The 8712-nt window shown below is 41.3% G+C and overlaps 1 pseudogene; it reads left to right on the forward strand.

Annotated features, from left to right (window-relative positions):
- Positions 1–458: 458 nt before the first annotated feature.
- LOC122098393 lies at positions 459–922 on the forward strand (annotated as a pseudogene).
- Positions 923–8712: the final 7790 nt, after the last annotated feature.

Genomic DNA, 8712 nt, shown 5'->3' on the forward strand with positions numbered 1-8712 from the left:
AAGTGGGATCAGCAGCCTCATGGGAAGAAGAAGGTTTGGACTCTCTGGTTGACTCAGCTGTGGCTTCCTAGCTAAGTGGCCTTGGAGCTGACTTCTGTGAGCTTATCTGTCAATTAGGGGCTCAACAGCATCTATCTGAAGCTGGTGTGTCCCAAAGAATCCATAATTCAGTTGTCCTTGTGGCAGTGGGTCACCAGCACATCTACCATGCTCGTGGAAATGCCTGTGCTCTTTGTTTTCACGAGGGCCCAAGGAAATTGGAACTTGGAACAGTTACTGCCTTGGTGTGTTTCACCTTTCAAGAGATTACAGGACATTGCCAGAGGGAATTTTACAGGACCTTAAGTATCCTCCTTGTTCCCCTCCTCTCCATCCCGTGGTTCTGGGTGCTCCTTCCTGTATACCTAACAATCTTCCCCCCTTTCTTTTCTTTTCTTTTGTTTTGTTTTCTTTTTTTTTTGGCCCCCTGCATCGCGTTTCTGGGCTTGTGGAACTGGATGTGCAAAAAAATGGTTTCCCTACTTCTTGGTGATGTACAACTCGCAGATGGCCAGCCGGAAGCAGGAGCTGTTTGGCCACCTGCAGGAGTTTGGGGGGGCCCTCGGGGAAGCTGTCTCTGCTGGAGCTGGGCTGCAGCACGGGAACCAACTTCAAGTTCTACCCGCCCTGGTGCAGAGTGACCTGCATCGACCCCAACCCCAACTTCGAGTGGTTCTTGTTCAAGAGCCTTGCGGAGAGCCACCACCTGCAGTTGGAGGGCTTCATGGTGGCGGCCGGGGAGGACATGTGGGAGGTGGCCGACGGCTCGGTGGACGTGGTGGTCTGCACCCTGGTGCTGTGCTCCGTGCGCAACCCCGAGCAGATTCTCCGAGAGGTGGCAGAGTGCTGCGGCTGGCAGGAGAGAGAAAGAGGATGGCACTGAGCAGGACAGAACATCCAGCTTTCTGAACACACCCATGGACTCAAATGCAGCTCCCAGAGGTTGAACTTGAGCAAGTCAATTTATTTGTTTATTTAGTCATCATGTTTCCCAGAGATATATAGAGAATTATGACAGTGCTTCTGGGGTGAGAAAGTTAGTAAGAATACAAAACAGCTGGATGTCAAGGGCCACCTCTGTAATCCTAACTAGTCAGGAGGCTGAGATCTGAGAAATACCATTCAAAGCCAGCCTGAAAAGGAAAGTTTGTGAGACTTTATATATATATACATATATTTGTTTTTTATTGCGAAAGTACTATACAGAGGGGTTACAATTACATGAGCAAGATAAAGAGTACATTTCTTATCAAGCATTGTTACCTCCTCCTTTGTTTTTCCCCTACCATCCCATCCTTCCCCTCTCCACAACTACACCCCCCCCCCCCAAATTGTAAAGTTCATTTTCGACATAGTGTCTTGTACATCTCATTGTTGCAAGGGGTCAACCTGTATCCTTATTTAAACAATTTGTTTTTACCCTTCCCCTCCCCAAATTATACCAACATCAAATACAGTGAGAACAGGGGTTATACCTTGGAGGAGGGACATACAAAGCAACAAAAAAAAATCACATGGTAGCAAGAAAGAAAAAAACCACTTGTGTCCTTATCTTGGGGTTCATTTCGCTTAACATCATCTTATCTGACCTTTTCTGCTTGTCTCAGACATATACTAGTTATTGCAAATAAGGGAAACCATGGGACCTATGTTTCTTTGGGCCTGGCTTACTTCACTTAATACATTTTTTTCAAGTCTTTTCCATTTCCTAACAAATGGGGCAATGTCATTCTTTCTGATGGAAGCATAAAATTCCATTTCTTGATCCACTCATCTACTGAGGGGCATCTGGGTTGGTTTTATATCTTAGCTATGGTAAATAATGCTGCAATAAACATAGTTGTGCTGGTAGCTTTAGTATGGTCTTGTTTGGGTAAATGCCCAAAAGTGGGATTGCCGGGTCATAGGGGAGTTCAATGTGGAGTCTTTTGAGGAACCTCCAAACTACTTGTGAGACTCTTATCTTCAATTAACCACCAAAAAGATGGAAGTTGAGCTATGTCTCAAGTGGTAGAATGTTAGTGTGAGAAAAAAAAATCTGGTAGAGTACCTACACCCTAAGTTCAAGTCCCAGAACTGGGGGGGGGGCGGGTGGAGGGGGGCTCCATGCGCACGAGCGCATGTGCGCATGCACACACAACACACACACACACACACACACACACACACACACACACACACACACACACACACACACACACACACACCTTGCATAATGACACAGCTCATAAAAAAGGCACAGCCACAACTAAAACTCAGACACCTTAGCTTCCAGGCCAGGAATCTTCTCATCATGCTGCTCCTCCTGGCATTTTCTAAATCCCCTCCCATCACCCAGGCCTACTTTCACAAGATGAGAACAATGGATCCCCTACCGGACATGCCAGAACACTGCCCTTCTCCAACAAATAAGGACCTGTAAGTACACAGATAGTCATCTTTATTTGTCATGTGTTCTTCAGTTTTTTCCCTTTGGGGCCCCTGGAGTTATCTATCTACATTCATTCTCCAGCCCTTTTCCCTAGTGACAATCTTTATTCATTGTCTCCCAGAAGAAGCAAAGCACATTGGGAGAGAAAGGAAGGGATGGTAGGATCCTTTCTGTACACACTTTTCAGTGTGTCTTATTATCACTTTTCACCTAAAGGCGATTGATTGGTGCAGAAATAATGGTGTAAAAGAATTCAAAAATTAAAGAAAAGGTGGACAAATGCAGCAGTGGTACTCATTAAAACACTGTATTGAAAATGAACTATACAACTTGTGGGTAGGGACAGGAGGGAAAAACTGGGAGAGAGGGAAGGGGTGACATTGTCCAAAAGGAAATATACACATTACCTGACATGTAATTATAATCCCTCTGTGTAACACCTTCTAATTACAATTTCAAACACTTCAAAACTTTAAAATTTTAAAGAAGGATATGGGGGAAAATAAAAGTTAGCCCTCTTCCTCTCTATATACCACTCTTTTCTCTGTCCTGTAGATTGCTACTAACATATCTCTCCTTGCTATTTGAGAGTTTTTCTATCCCAAGCTTACTTTTACTTTTCAGGCTTTATTTGAGCCCAGAGTTCAATATCAGATGAACATAATAATATGACCCACTCAGACCAGAACTACAGCAGGGTTTTGTTGTTATTGTTGTTGGTTTTTGTGCTTGTCCTAGGGCTTGAACTCAGAGCCTGAGTACTATCCTTTAGCTTTTTTACTCAGGACTGGTGCTCTACGACTTGAACCACAGCTCCATTGCTGGTTTTTTAGTGGTTAATTACAGGCAAGATTCTCACAGACTTTCCTGCCTGGTTTAGTGTTGAACTGCAATCCTCAGATCTCAGTCTCCTGAGTACCTAGAGGTATACAGATGTGAGCCATTTGCACCAACTTTCTATTTGATTTTAAATTAGGGTTTTTTTTGTGAAATTTTCCAGAGCATTCTTGAGCAATATGTTATTGAATCCTCTTTGAAACATTGCAAATTACTTTTTAAGTTCTATCTTACATGTTCCACTAAATTTTTGGAGATACCTGTTCTGATTGTTCCAGTTCAATCACCATTTTCCTGATATACAATGGGATAGATAGATAGATAGATAGATAGATAGATAGATAGATAGATAGATAGATAGATAGATAGATAGAATGTATCATTTTGATCCAAGTTACACATGCATGATTTAGGGGCATACATAGGCCTACGATGAAAAGTAGTACCTCTCACTCACAATTTCTTTTTCCTAAAGACAAGCACATTTAGATTTTACCATTTTACTCGAAAAGTTCATATTTATATTTCTTGGGTGGGGGGGGCAGCATGGGGCTTGAACTCTAGGATTGGGAGCTGTCCCTGAACTCTTCAGCTCAAGATGAGTGCTTTACTACTTGAGACACACTGCCACTTCTGGTTTTCTGGTGATTAACTGGAGATAAGAATCTCATGGATTTTCCTGCCCGGGCTGGTTTAGAACCACGATCCTCAGATCTCAGCCTCCTAAGTAGTTAGGATTACAGGCATGAGCCACCAGTGCCCAGCTCATATCTGTATTTCTATATAATGCATTTACCCTGCTGCTTCTCAACCTATTTAGACTTTTACTTTTCACTGCAACAAAATACTTAGCATAAACAAGAGAGGCTGGATTTGCTTTCATTTTCCATGCCAGAGGCTTTGGTCTGTGGATGCTTGGCTCTATAGAATCTGGGTTCTTGGTCATGCCAGAACATCATGGTAGCAGGAACACAAGGCATAAGCTACTCATCCAGTGGCAGATGGCAAACGGAGGAAAGGGGAGCTTGAGACATGGGGAGGGCTAGATACAACCTCATGGGCTTGTTCTCAGGACTTACTTCTTCCAACTCACTCCCCACCCCGACTTTTCCCAATGTCATCATATTATGGCTTTATCAAGAGATTAATCCATTGAGCAGATCAGAGCCCATCCATTCTAATCATCTCCAAAACAGCTGTCTAAGACACACCCTGAGATGTGCTTTACTAATCCTTTAGGCACCTCTCAATCTAGTTCAGTTGACAATGAAGTTTAGCCATCATAAGAGGTTAACCATTAATTTGCCATTCCTTAAGGTAAGAGTTCAACTCTTTCCCCCAACATCTCATAGCTATCACTTTGCCTACCTCCCTTCTTCTTGTTCCTATAGCTTCAGGAATGGATGTTTAGTACACAACCACATGGCATACCCCACTTACTTGTTGAACCACACAATCAATAAGCCTTCTTACTTTGGTTTACTCAGACTTGACAAAACATCCCAGAATCTCCTTTCCTGGTGTAAACCTCTCAGTCTGTTCAAACATGGCCAGATTTCTAAAGGATTATTTTTGTCAGTCATAGGACTTGAACTTGGGGCCTGGGTATGGTCCCTGAGCTCTTTTGCTCAAGGGTAGCACTCTATCACTTTGAGCCACAGTGTTACTTCCAGTTTTCTAGTAGTTAATGGAGATCAGACTCTCATAGACTTTCCTGCTTGGGCTAGCTTTGAACTGCAATCTTCAGATCTGTCTCCCTGAGAAGCTAGATTTACATGTGTGAGCCATCAGTGTCCATCTATAGGATTTTAACCTAGAGCTACTTTTCCCAGATCTCTCCCCTGTTCCCACCAGGCCCCTGCCAATCCTGTCATGTCCTGCACCACCATGTAAGCCACTCTTTTCTGTGTCTCTTGCTCTAGATTCCCTGTCTTCTGTATTCTGACTCTTTCTTAGTTCACTCCCTAGTTTGATAGAGCATATTATCTGATAGCTTTCTGAGAAATGATGCCTAAGCTGAGAGTATATACAACTATGTATAGTTGTATACATAGTATACATAGCATACAACTAAATGTATACAACTATACATTCCTTGTTCTCCAATTCATAGCTTGCACAGCTGTAGAATTCTGTGTTTAAAAAATATTTTCCCTCACAATTTTGGAAGAGTCCATCATATTCTGGCTGTCAGCATCTCTACTGAGAAATCTGAAGTCACTCTGATTCTAATTTGTTGGGTTTTTTTTGTTGTTTGTTTTGATACTGGAGGTTAAATTAAGACCTGGAGCTTACTAGGCAAGCACTCTACCATATAAGCTACACTCCCCAATCTAGTTTTTTTTTTTTTAAATATATGAAACCTTTGTCTCCAAATCTCTTTGTAGACTCTTTCTTATCCCCATGAAAGGATGTGAAAGGATCTCTTGGGGATTTAGTGGGCTATTTCAATCTGCAAACTCATTTCAGTTCTGAAATCTTTTCTGGGATTTTTTCTTTGATGATTCTTTTTCTTCTTTTTTTTTTTTTTTTTAGTTGTTTGGTTCTTGTTTTGAGGTATTGTTGCTCTTAAATTTTCTCTGTTCTCTCTTCCTGAAACTCTCCTCTTTTTTCTTTTCTTTCTTTTTATTTATATATTTGTTTGTCCAAGGCCAGAACTGGTGTATCTGATGCTTTCACTTATTGGCTGGCACTCTACCACCTGAGCCATGCCTTCAACCCCTGAAACTCTTATTCAGAGTCCTGGATCTTGTGAACCTGTTCTTTCTATGATTTTTAGCTCTATCTAGCTTTTTAGCTCCAGATACATTGTTGGAAACTCATCTATATTGTTGTGTATCTCAAGTTTCATTCCTTCTTGTTGCAGGTTAGCAATTATTGTATATATAGTATAGCTTGTTTATAAATGCTTTTCATGGTATAAATAATTTGGGATATTTCCAATTTTTGCCTATTATGAATAAAACTGACATAATTTTGTACAAGTATTTTATGGCATAACCTTTCATTTCTCCAGGTTAAGTATGTAGAATTTTAAAAGAAATCACAGGGCTGGGAAGGTGGCTCAGTGGTAGAGCGCTTGCCTTGCATGCATGAGGCCCTGGGTTCGATTCTTCAGTACCACATAAGCAGGAAAAAATAAGCTGGAAGTGGCACTGTGGCTCAAGTGGTAGAGTGCTAGCCTTGAGCTGAAGAGCTGAGGGACAGCGCCCAGGCCCAGAGTTCAGACCTCACAACTGGATCCCCCTCCCACAAAAAAAGAAATCACAGAGTTGGGTGTGATATACAGACTCAAGATGTACAGGGAGGGAAATCCCGAGTCTGGACTATACAGTACATTCAAGACCAGACAGAGATTTAAAGTAGCTGTACCAATTCACTTTTACCAGGATCATATGAGCAATGTAGCTGTTCAATATATTCATCAACTCTTGATATTGTGAGTACTTACTTATTTGGCTTTTTTTTGCCAGTCATGGGGCTTGAACTCTGGGCCTGGGCACTGTCCCTCAGCATTTCAGCTCTTCAGCTACTTGAGCCACAGCACTACTTCTGGTTTTCTGGTGGTTTATTGGAGATAAGAGTCTCATGGACTTTCCTAGCCAAGCTGGCTTTGAACTGTGATCCTCAGATCTCATCCTCCTGAGTAGCTAGGATTACAGGCATGAGCCACCAATGTCTGGCTGTGAGTACTTCTAATGAAAGAATAATAATAGTTCTGCATAGTTATAATTTGATTAATAACAAGCACATTTACATGCTTATTGGTCATTTGTATATCTTATGATATTTTGTATATCTTATGATAGTGTATATTTTATATTTTACCCATTTTAACTTAAATTTTGTTTTTATTGTGTTCTTTATATATTATGCAATTAATGCTATTGTCAGACATTTGGATTATGAATATTTTCTCTAGGTCTCTGAGTTGTGCACTCTTTCTTCCTAGTTCCCTCTGAGACATAGACTCATGAAAAAAAATAGTAGTAGTTTCAGTTGACTTTAGACTCAATTTTTCTGACATCTTTAACTCTCAACCCTCCACATCCCAAGTGCTGGGAGTATAGGTGTGTACCAGCATGTCCGGCTGTGCCCTTTCTTCTTCTATTTGGTGATGTCTTCAACAAGCAAAAATAGTATTTTTATTAAGCTCCATTTATCATTTTTTCTTTTATCCTCTGCTTTTGTGTTTTATCTTTTAAATATCTTCTATCTCTAGATTGCAAAGATTTTTCTCTTTATTCTCTTTTAGAAGTTTTGTATTTTTAGAGATTTTTCTATTGAGGCCTATGATCCTTATCCAGGTAAGTTTTATGGAATGTCCTAAATTACTACTTCGTTTGCTTATTTTCTGGTACTAGGATTTGAACCCAGGGCCTTGGACTTGCTTGGCTAGGGTTCTACTACTTGAACCACTCCTCACGCCTAGCTTTGTTCTGGTTATTGTAGTGATAGAGTCTCAGGGACTTTTCTGCATAGACTGGCTCCAAACTGCAGTTCTCTGGGTCTCAGCTTCCCGAGTAGTTAGGGTTACAGACATAACATCCCTTCGTTATCAGGAAGAGTCGATCCTTCCAGGAGCATTTGTGGAAAAGCCCATTCCTTCTCTTGAAATATCATTTATCACATACGTATGTGTCCATGTCTACACTGAATCTTGTTCCTTTGATCCACGCATTCAACCTTTCACCAATACCAGAGTGTATCAGTCCACAGATTGTATCATGTGTTGGATTAGGAACACAGCATTAAGCTCTTTTAACATTAAGCGTTGTTGGAAGTGAGTTCAGAATTTCTTCTGAACTAGTTTGGGCCTTCCACAAAGCATACCCCTCTAGGTTCTCTGCAGAATCCCTTCTCTCCCACCCATCAGGTTTAGTAAGGACGCTCCTTTCCAATTGGTTGGAACTTGAAATGCCTTTCAGCCTTGCTTGAGCTCTGGAAATGGTTTAGCTTACAATTCCCAGACATTATTCTTTACCTGGTGGACTTTCACCTTATGCATATGCAGCTCATTATTCAGCATTAACTTCAGATTGCTGATTCTTTCCTTGGCTTTCCCACAGAAGGCTTAAGATTCAGCACTCCTGGGCCTACGTTACAACTTGTTCGACTTTCTAGTTTCCAAATGAGTTCTGCAATCAGCTCCCTTGCTATTTGCTTTGTCCGTTGTACATGCTGACAGCTGAAAACACTGCTGACAGTCATGTTATAGACGAGTTCCTGAAAAGCAGCAACTACATAAACACACATGATGGAAACCACCAGGCTTCTGCGGGGGAAGTGGAGTAAGCTCACAGCACTCCAAAACTTCACCTATGATGCACAAAGGACAAGAACCTGAAGAAAAAATTGTTATGAAATGGTTAAGAAATACATAAACACTACAATAAAGAAGCCAG

The sequence above is a fragment of the Dipodomys spectabilis genome, unplaced genomic scaffold (assembly GCF_019054845.1).
Source record: "Dipodomys spectabilis isolate Male_0828 unplaced genomic scaffold, ASM1905484v1 ptg000477l, whole genome shotgun sequence".
Classification (NCBI taxonomy): Eukaryota; Metazoa; Chordata; class Mammalia; order Rodentia; family Heteromyidae; genus Dipodomys; species Dipodomys spectabilis.